This window comes from Cornus florida, unplaced genomic scaffold (assembly GCF_030987335.1).
Source record: "Cornus florida cultivar Cherokee Brave unplaced genomic scaffold, ASM3098733v1 CherokeeBrave_3.0.0_Hap2_Chr03, whole genome shotgun sequence".
NCBI classification, from domain to species: domain Eukaryota; kingdom Viridiplantae; phylum Streptophyta; class Magnoliopsida; order Cornales; family Cornaceae; genus Cornus; species Cornus florida.
In genome coordinates, this window is record NW_026775573.1 from 51,791,948 (window position 1) to 51,803,202 (window position 11,255).

At 38.3% G+C, this 11,255-nt stretch overlaps 1 non-coding gene across 1 annotated transcript; it reads left to right on the top strand.

Annotated features, from left to right (window-relative positions):
• The first annotated feature begins 1,683 nt into the window (after positions 1-1,683).
• LOC132302028 (small nucleolar RNA R71) lies at positions 1,684-1,789 on the top strand. Its single transcript, XR_009480715.1, has one exon. It is a non-coding gene; the product is annotated as a small nucleolar RNA R71 (small nucleolar RNA).
• The last annotated feature ends 9,466 nt before the right edge of the window (positions 1,790-11,255 follow it).

Here is an 11,255-nt window from a genome sequence, read left to right on the forward strand (position 1 = left end):
TATAAGGTGTAACAGAAATAACCATGTATGGACCTTCCCAATATGACTTTAACTTTCCAAGAAAAAGTTTCAATCGTATATTAAACAACCAAACCTTCTTCCTAGGCTAAAAACTCTTACGCACGATATGTTTGTCATGAAATGCCTTAGTCTTTGATTTATAAACCTTAGCACTCTCATAAGCACCATTACGTAATTCTTCGAGCTCAGTTAGTTGGAGCTTCCTGTTAAAACCAACAGATGTCATATCAAAGTTGAGCTTTTTTATGGCCAGAAAGCTTTGTGTTCTAATTCTACATGAAGATAGCACCCTTTACCATAGACAAAATGATAAGGTGACATACCAATCAGAGTCTTAAAAGTAGTACGGTAAGCCTACAAAGCATCATTCAGTCTGTAAGGCCAATCTTTATGATCTGGCTTAACTGTTTTTTTAAGAATTCTCTTAATTTCACGATTGGATATTTCTACTTGGCTACTTATTTAGGGATGATAAAGAGAAGCAACTTTATGAGTGATGGAGTATCTTTGTACCAAAGTATGAAAATACCTATTATAGAAGTGAGCACCCCCATCACTAATAATACCCCGTGGCATACCAAACCGACTAAAAATGTTCGTTCGAATGAACTCAACCACAACTACGTGATCGGCAGTTTTAGTAGTTGCTGCTTCAACCCATTTAGACACATAGTCAACAGCTATAAAAATGTATTCATTATGATTAGACAGAACAAAAGGACCCATGAAATTAATACCCTAAACATCAAAAACCTCAATAACTAAGATTGGAGTTAAGGGCATCATGTTCCTTCTAAAAATTGATCCTAGCTACTGACATCTAAGGTATGACCTCCAGAATAAGTATGCATCCTGAAAGAGTGAAGGTAAAAAGAAACCACACTAAAGAATTTTAGCTGTAGTTTTCTTTGCACTGAAATGACCTCCACATGCCAAATTGTGATAGAAGGTCAGAATACTAGGAAACTCACTCTCAGGAACGTATCTACGAATGATTTGGTTAGCACAATATTTGAATAAATGAAGATCTTCCGAAATTGAGGTGGACAGTAAATACCAGATTGGTTGAAAGAATTATTTTGTGGCATAGGATTGGACGAATTTTGATATTGCCCTTAAGATTGGGGAGCAATGTTTCCTTGATTTGGATTACCCCATGACAGATTAGGATGATCTCTCCAGCCAGGATTATATATAAAAGAATATAGATTATAGGCTGGTCAAAAGAATACAGCATTCACTTGCTCTTGTGGGATCTCAGATGATTGTCCCAGCATAGGGCAAGTGTCAGCAAAATGGTTAGGATTAACACAGATGGAACAAACCTCCTTTGGCAAGGCAGTTTGTGGATTAGCAACAGGAGCAAAGCCAGATGATAAAATTTGATCGAACCTATGGTTCAAGGCTTCTATTTGAGTGGCTAACTCACTAGATTTATCTATCTCATAAAGTTTTTTAACCTTATGCATTTCAAGTGAAGACCTAGACCTAGGCCTAGAGGAAGAAGTATGTTGCACTGAATTTTCACATAGGGCCTCAAATAATTCCCAAGCGTCAACCGGACTCTTATGTAGAAAAGTTCCATTACTGGAAGCATCAACTATGTTTCTATACAAGTCTGTAAGACTATCATAGAAGATCTATATTAAGTGACATTGAGCAATATCATGGTGTGGACATTTTCTTAGAAGATCGTTATATCTCTCCCATGCATCATGGAGCTGTTCTCCCGGGATTTAGGAAAATGCCATGATTTCTCTTCTCATTTGTGTGGTTTTGCCCACAGTGTAGTACTTCTTCAAGAACTCCTATTGTAACATGTCTATGTAGATATGGAATTTGTTGGAAGGGACTGCAACCAAGTTCTTGCTTTTTCTTTGAGATAGAATTGAAAAGTCGCATCCTGAATGAATCATTGGTAAGAGTGTTCAACTTGGTAGTTGAACACAATTCCAAGAATACATCCAAGTGCTTATAGGGATCCTCTGTTGCAGACCCATGGAGGGTAGGAAGCATTTGGATCATAGCAGGCTTGATCTCAAAATGGGTTGCATCAGCATCCGGAAAAACAAAGCACGAAGGAGAAGTGTTTGTGGTAGGAATAAAATGGTCCCTCAATTGTGGTCGTCGAGGGACAGGCAGAACCTGTCCTATATACCCATTACCATTACCATTATTACCCGGTGCATGACGTTGTTCAGCCATATTATCAGAGGAACTATCTATAGAATTCAGATGTCTTTTAAGTTTTCTTAATTGACACAAAGTTCTCTCTATTTCAGGATCATGCACTAAAGGTTTTGACCGGTTATGATGAGTTAACATGCATTAATTCCACTAATCCTATAGTAACAAAAATAAAATATTCCAAGTAATATAAAACAGTAAAAACTCACAAAAGGTTAAATAAACTAAAACTTTTTCTCCCTTAAGAAACAGAATTAAGGTGAGATATCAGAAAGTCCAAAGACTGGTAAACCAAAATAACTAATTAAAAACTAAACAAAAACTAATCTCCCTGGAAACGGCGTCAAAAATTGTTGATGTCTCTCACAATAGAACGATTTCGTGTAGGATAGCTCTACATAAAGAGGATGTTGAAGCCATAGGGAGATGGGATTTGTATTAGTCTTTAAGTTAATTTTATGGTTTACAGGTAACTTGGTTGGAGAGTTTGTTGGTTGTCATGATTCAACAAACTAAAATTAAAACAAAATATTAAATTAAAGCAAATTAAACTAAATTGAATGATCCAAGAAACAAGAATCTTAGGGCTTTGACTTCACCACAACCACCACATTATGGTTAATTATACTAACTCTAGGAATTTAACAATGATATTTTCCAAATGAATTGAACTCAATAGCATTCATTCAATTTGGGTTTTTAAGAAAGATATTTTACAAAATTAGCTAACTATAACCTATCTGCGGTTAGCGTGGACTATCCACCTACATACTCTAACTACTTTAACTACGTTGCACACATTCCATATTTCCTAAGCATAGACTATGAAAACATTTTTTTGTAAAATACATTGGAATACCATTATATGACCTCTATTCTTATGGCCGGCAGGGCTCCGCCAGATACCGTCCAATAAGATAGGTTAAGGATAGAAAACAGACTATTACATTTTAGACAAGGTAGTAACAATTTATAATCTACTAAAGCATGAAAACCACTTGAGTTGTCTCAAGTGCTTATAGTCATATAATCAAGAAAAAACATATATTAAAAATAATAGTTGGGTTACATCAGTGCCGTAAGAGAGGAATTAGCTACTTATGACAAGGTTAGATATCATCTATGTTGAGTTCATCTCCATCGTCACGACGGCACTTCTCTTCTCAAGATCTTCATTTCTAAGGTTATAGGAACCCTAGAAGCCACCACACCTTCAACTTTCTGAATAACATCGTAAAAGAGATTAAAATTTTGGACCTCTTCTATCAAGGCTTACGCCTACTTTTATTGAAGAAAATAAGTATTTGTAGGCTTTTAGGTCTTCTGGCCAATTAGGATGAGATACGGCTGATAAAGAGAGCAATCCCGTAACTTTAATCTGACGTGTCATGGAAGGCTCGAGCTTCAGGAACAAAGGCTTGAGCTTTAAGGTTTAGGCTCGAGCTTCAGGAACAAGGCTCAAGCCTCTCTGAATGGATGCTCGAGCTTCAATAAATGGTGCTCGATCTTCACTTTGACACTTAGCCAATTTTCTTCAACTATTTTTCGAAGCGTCTTTTTCTTCAACACTTAGAATACTTTTAGGATTGAAATCTTTTAACATTCCTTGATCCAAGCTTCATAGGCTCGAGCACTAGGTACCAGGCTCAAGCATTTGGGACACCAGTCTCAAGCCTCAGTGAATAGTGCTCGATCCTGGAGGTGAGGCACGAGACCTGGTAGTATAGCCTTTGAATTAAATCAACTCTTTCATTTTCGATGCCTCATACTCGAGCTTGAGGGTCAAGGTTCGAGCACCCTTAGTTAAGGCTCGAGCACCTTATGGTAAGGCTCAAGCACCAAGGTACAAGGCTTGAACTTTTGGGTCTTGTTGACTTTTCTTCTTTTCTTTGTTGTGATGCTCGAGCCTCAACACTTGGGTTTGAGCTCTAGGGCTTGAATTTCTTCAAACTTTACCATTTAAGCTCTCGACTTGCTCTGAATGACCGGCAATGACTCTATAAGCTTCGATATCATCATAAAGTCTCGATTTTAACCATTTCTCTGGGAAAGTACGTATAAACACACATTAAACATAAATTTGTCTAACTATGGATAGAAGAATCATTTTAAGCTTTAACATATACGCATTTAGGAGCTCGAATATGCATATATTCATTGCTCATCATCCCCCACTAGCTCTCAAATGCCGTGGTGGTGCAGAAGAAGAATGGAAAGTGGAGGGTATGCATAGACTTCACTAACCTCCACAAAGCTTGCCTCAAGGATAGCTTTCCATTACCAAAGATTGACCAAATGGTAGATGCTATTACAGGTTATGAGCGACTTACATTCCTTGATGCATACTACGGATATAACCAGATCCCCATGAATTTGAAGGATGAAGAGAAAACATTCTTCATTACAGATAAAATGACCTTTTATTACAAAGTTATGCCCTTCGGGCTTAAAAATGCCAGGGCTACTTATCAACGCCTCGTTAATAAAATCTTCAGTGAGATGTTGGGCAAAACAGTAGAGGCGTACATCGATTACATGGTGGTCAAAAGTAAGAAGAAGGGAGATCATTCCAAACATCTTCAGGAGGTGTTTAACACTTTGAGAAGATATAAAATGAACCCCTTTAAATGCTCCTTTGCGGTGTCATGGGGACAATTTCTCGGTCATATCATCAATAAAAGGGGGATTGAAGCAAGTCCAGCTCAAGGCCAAGCTTTGGTGCAGAATCAAGAGCCTAAGACCCATAGAGATGTATAGGTTTTAATAGGTAGGATAGCAACGCTCAGCCTATTCATATCCCGGTTATCAGACAAGTGCAAGAGTTTCTTCGATGCTATACGGTCAAAAGTTAAAAATATCTAGGGGCCATAGCAGCAAGAGGCTCTCACAAAGCTGAAGCTCTACATGTCTAACCCTCCTATTTTATCTGCGTCAAAGTCTGACGAAGTTTTCACCATGTACCAAGCAATTTTTACCATAGCTACAAGCGTAGCATTGATTCAGGAGGAAAAAGGAAAACAATACCCAATTTTTTACACAAGCAAGACAATGACAGATGCCAAAACATGGTACAACAAAGTAGAGAAGATCATACTAACCTTATTATATGCTAAAAGAAAGCTTAACCATTATTTTGAGTCACATTGCATCGTGGTTCTTACAAACTATCCGATACGGGATATTTTGTCCAGGCTAAATCTGTCAAGAAGAATCACAAAATGGGCCATTGCACTCAGTTCTTTTGATATTTCTTACAAGCCGAAGGACTTACATAATGGATAGGTTGTGGTTGATTTCCTCTTAGAGTACGATGATTGGTGATGCTCGTCGCGGTGCAACCAAATTTATGCAAAATAGTGTGGCCAAGTTTTACATTTATAAGTGCCACTACTACCACTAACTAAAAATATAGCAAGGGTGAGTAGGAATCGTCCCAAGGGATTTAAGGGCTACAAGTAATGGAAACAATGCTTAGGGTTAGTAAGTCGAGTGATCAAAGGTAGGTTATTTGGTTGATTAAACTACAATTAAGATTAAGCAAGATTAATATAACACAAGTGATTGAAAGATAGAGATGTCTTGGGACTTAGAGATCACCACTAAGCATCACCTTTCTCTACACTTAATTCATAATTAATGAGAGGAAGGCACATATTGCAACAATGGTGAGTGTGTGTGGTTATTTCTACAAGTATGGATGACCAATTAAGTATATATTGTCTATACAACATAATGAATAGCACAATATATCAAACTAAGCCATTAATCCTTCTTTTAAGCTCACAATCCAAGCACATCACAAATTAGAGAAATATACTACTTGCATTCATAAGTATGGAACATCAACAACAAACATAGATTGTCCTCCCATTTAACAACTAAGGTGACTATACTACATCTAAGCTAATGACATGAAATTTAAACTAATTAAACTAAGAGAGAGGCACAATCCATCAAGTAATGAGTATAAACCATCAAATAAACCATAAGAGTATTCTATTAAGTACTATATCTTGACAATCTCTAGATATATAGTATCAATACACATAGACATGTATCAACAACACAAGAAATAGAGATAAACACATGAACATCTATTCTAGCATACATAGACATATGGATAGAATGAAATGGTCACTTGGAAGAATTAAACCACAAAAATCATTGAATAAACAAGATCTATGTATATAAAGATGTCAAAATATGATTTACAACACAAATCCCCTCAAAAATACATAAATCAAGATAAAGAAAGTATGCTTAGGGCTAAATCTAGCCCCAAGAGGATGTTTAGCCACTCATGGATGATGTCCTCCAACCCTCAAGGGCTATCTCCATGGTAGAAATGCTCTTCTTCTTGAAGTAGATGGAAAACCTCCAAAGAATGTGCCTCTAGCTCTCCTCTTCTTTTCTTCCTCCCTAAGATAATCTAAGAACTCTTATGTATTGTGTATCCTCTATCTCCTCTCCCCTTTTTTTTAAAAGTGACTCATAATCCTTATATAGGTAGTTCAAATGTCACACCCAATGCTCTAGGCTCATACACAAGGGCTCCTCCAATGATTACACCATGAGACAACTTTTGATGAGCTGGAAATATATTTTTTTTCTTATTTGAGAAGGTTCGATCGATTGAACTTATTCTGTGATCGATCAAATATGGTTAAGATCTATCAAACTTTAGCTGGATCGATCCTCCATGGCAGCGCCTTTTTGGATAAGGACAAATCTAAGATATTTTTGGGGAAAGAGACAAAAGTGGTAGGTGGGATGGTACAATAGGATAAGATGGAATCTTTTCGATCAATTTGAGAATTTTTGGATCGATCGAACTTGGTTGGATCTTTGGATAAGGATAAAAAAGCTTAGATCCATCTTGAAATGTCTAGATCGATGAACTTCTGATCGATCGAAGTGTTTTTGTGATCGATCGAACCTGATGAATTCCACACTTTGCTTCAATCTGCTTCCACTTTGCTCCTTTCTTCCATCCAGCTTGAGTTAGCTTCTTTTAAGCTCTTATTTGACTGATTTAGCTTATTTTGGGAATAAGCGCCTAAAAAGGACAATAACACGAAATTAGGCAAAAATGGGAAAGCAAGATAGATAAAGATCCTTGAATGCCTAAGCTTAAGGGGTTTAAATGCGTACTTTTCAACGCTCATCACACCCCAAACTTAAATATTGCTAGTCCCTAACAATGAACTTTAAAGTAAAGGAATCAAATGAACAACTATACAGCTATGAATCTAGAAAGTAATAAATGGATAATGCAACTTTCATGGGGAACACGATTGCATTTAGCATATGCAACAAGCCTTTTAAACCCCTAGGTTATCCCTAGTAAGCGAGTGAAGTCTCGTGAGGGTTTCCAGAAATGATACCCGCAAACATTAAGCTCATTCTCACTAAAGAGGCACCAATATTGCAAATAAGCATTGGGAGAAAACTACCTCAAGTATGCAATTTTTCAAACATTTCCAAGCAATCTCCCAAAATTTCAACATCAAGCAAGCAAATATGGTCCTCCACATATCGAGAAAATGATCATGCAAATTAAAACAACACTAGAATCCTTTTGAGTGGACTGGCATCAAGTGTGTTGCTATCTAAGCCAACTAAAGAAATGAGCACATTCTTACCCTTAAACTAGCACACAAATCTAGTCCCAATCATCAAAACAAGGAGTGGACCTTTTATTAACGCTTCTTGTTCTAGGTGCACTTATTCTTTTCACTCGATTTTTTTTTTTTTTTTAGGATCAAAGATGGAAGCATGGTGCAATGTAGTGATCTATTAAGCTTTCTAGTGATTCATGAGGTCGAGCATTAGGTCAATGACTCCCAAACCAAACGGCTTTAGGGCACTAGATGTTCAAACACCCCTATTGACTTACAAGCTCAAATCAACTAGGCTACAAATCAAAACAACTGTCATCTAATCATTTCCCACTTCTCACTTTTTGAGAGAAGTCCTCACTTTTTTTTTATTTCTTTTTTTTTTTTAACATTCAATTATTAACCTAGAGTTTGGGCCCTCCACCTTTCAGTATGAGAAATTCAGTGCTTGATGAGGCTAGAATCCCGGTTACTCAATGAAAAGGGATTATTATCCACTTTTGTCAAAATGAAAGCTTTCAATACACTACTAGCCCAATTGGGATATAACTAATTCAATAATCAACAAAGCATGTACCCCACAAATGAATGCTAGTATAGAATCCTAGAGTGAATCTCAAAACAATCACAAAATCAGGATAATGTGGACAACAAGTGCAAGCATGGTATCAATCTTTTGAAAAACTTACTCCTAAATGGCATCCACAAGGCATACAAGGAGTATTAGACTCACAAGTGAAGCAATTTTTAAATTTTAAGCAATATAGTCCTCAAAAGATCAAAATCATCGCAAGTTATGGACCAATCATAGAAAATTCCTCAAATACACAAGTCATGCTTAAAATTTTGAATTGAAGTACTGCAATTAACACTATTACCCCCAAACTTAAATGGCGCAATATCCTTAATGTGCAAAGAGAACAAAGGAAAAAAGTATACCAGTGTAGTAATAGTAAAGAATGGCTGGGACACAAGTATCCAAAGTGGGTGGTATAACCCCCCCAAACTTAGGATTTGTTGTGGTCCTAAAAAGACGGCACTGGATAAAACTCATTAGATAACAAAAGGGATAATAACAATGCACAGTGGACATGCAAGTGTAAATGGGACAAGAATTGAAGTAATGAGAGAGAAAAAGGGTGGTCCTAAAATTTTGGGGAGCACTCTCCCTCACTGAAGTCATTAGGATGCACCTGATGGAGTCAATCATAGACAGATATATCAATACAAAGATATGGCATCCAAAATATAGCATGTATAAACAGAAATAATATACATCATATCATAGTATCAGGGCCAACAGACTAGCCGCAAAAATATAGTAACAGTAACAATGTATCATAAATATATAAAATGAAGGGAGTAAAGTGATAGAGAGATCAGGAAGAGGAGGTAGGACGGGCAGGGTGTTCTCCGTGGATATCTCAGGATAACTCTCGCAGCACGGTCATGACATCGGCATGGAAAGATAAAATATCAGCTCAGATGGAAACAGAATCTGCTCAGATAGAGACCATGTCTCCTCGGATGGATACTACAACATCCTCCAAAGCCTGAAGACGCTCCCCAAAGCCGGGTGTCTGAACTGGAGCCTCAGGTACTACTGGATCAGGAAACTGTGGTACATCCTGAGCCTACTCCGGAGAATGAACTAGCGACCCTACTGGAGAGTGATGCTGTAGATCCTCTGCTGGAGGCTACTCCAAATCTATATCAAAATGTATGGCAGTCGGATCGACTGCTGGATCGTCCACTGCTGCCAATGCGTCTGCCGCTGCTGCTATTATCTCCTCCTCCTCACCCTCTTCTGCTGCTATCACAGCGTCCTCTAGAAGACTCTTGATAAGAGCGTTATAGCTCTTATTCTAGTGCTTCTTGCCAAAATGGTAGGCTCCAGTCTCTGGGCGCTCATCTGGTCGGAATGGATAGCGCTGATCTCTGAGGATCTAAGTGATAAGCTGGCTAGATGGAAGATACTTAGCCCTCTTGGGCTTGGCCTTGCTGATGTAATTAGCATACAACTTCATCATCATAGTCCAGTACAGGGCTGGAATAGAAATCCAGTACTCTATGTAGAAAGCATATAGGGCTGTCAAATAATCACCTCGCCTCTGAATCTTGTGGTCGGCCATAAACACATTTCGGTACCGGACTGAATCAAAGAACCATAGATCATCGGGCAGATAGGTGCGTGTAGTAAAAGTGTCACCCGCACTGTAATGGCCTGTAAGTGCCTCGGCTATGAATACATAAGAAGGCCGCCTCTCCAAAATAGGATAATCGAGCTCAAGCTCATGAGGGCAGGTAAACGAGCAGCGACAGGCTCTGGCCAGGGACTCCAATGTAATGCAGATAGGATGACCATCCACTGTAGTGCATTACTCTACCAGATTACTTGGGGCGGGTTAGAGGTTTTGGAAGAATATCTAAACAAGCCTCGAGTAAACTTGGTAAATGACTGGGGCTAAAATGGCTAATATGCCCTAGTGGTCAATGTCCTCATACGCTGCCCGGGTCAGGATGTACCGGGAAAATAAAGAAATGTTGAAGACTGACTTATGTGCCACTGAAAGGCGTGAGTATCTTGATAGTGGTCTGTCTACAGCCTTGCCCGACTTTAGATGGGGTGGACATGGAGAAGGTGATGGTGTGTGCTTAGCCTCATCACGGGATGATAAAGATGCAGAGTTGGAAGACTAGAGTCTAGAGTCCGATGAGGACTGAGCTAGATCGGTGTCCATAGGAATCTGCAGCTGCTCGGGCTCAGGAATATAAAAGGGCTCACTTGGCCCTTCTAGTTTACGCCTGACTCATCGCTCATATTGTCGCTTGGCGATAGTCTTTACTCGGGCCATATCCTGAAAAAGAACACAACACTTGCAAAATCAGTAATAGATTATAAATATTTGAGGCATAGTATATAGAAACATGTATGTCAAATAAGATAGACGATACAGAACATAAATCTATGCAAGTGATGATAGAGCGAGATGAACAGTGACATGAAGTGATGCATGCTAACAAAATAAGTACGGAATGCATCCAATGTGAAAAACACAGGTATTGGGCATGTATGAGATAGCATAGAATCACAAAAGTGTGTGTGAAGTGTGGGATGCAAGTCTGTGATGTTCGATCGATCACAAAAAAATGTGAGAATGATCTTAGTTCGATCGATCTAAGATAAATTCTATCGATCTTGTGTGATCGATCGAAGAAAACTTCGATCGATCGAACTGCTAGGAGCAATTCGAACAGTCACAGATCTATAAATTTTCTGACACGAGGGTACCCAAGCAAGCTTGTGGGGCCCTCTTACACATCAATAACAATAAATGGGGCACTTGTTTGGCCACATCAACCTCAAAATCAATTTTAAAAACGAAAAATATATACAAACAATATACACATATGTACACATGTATACAC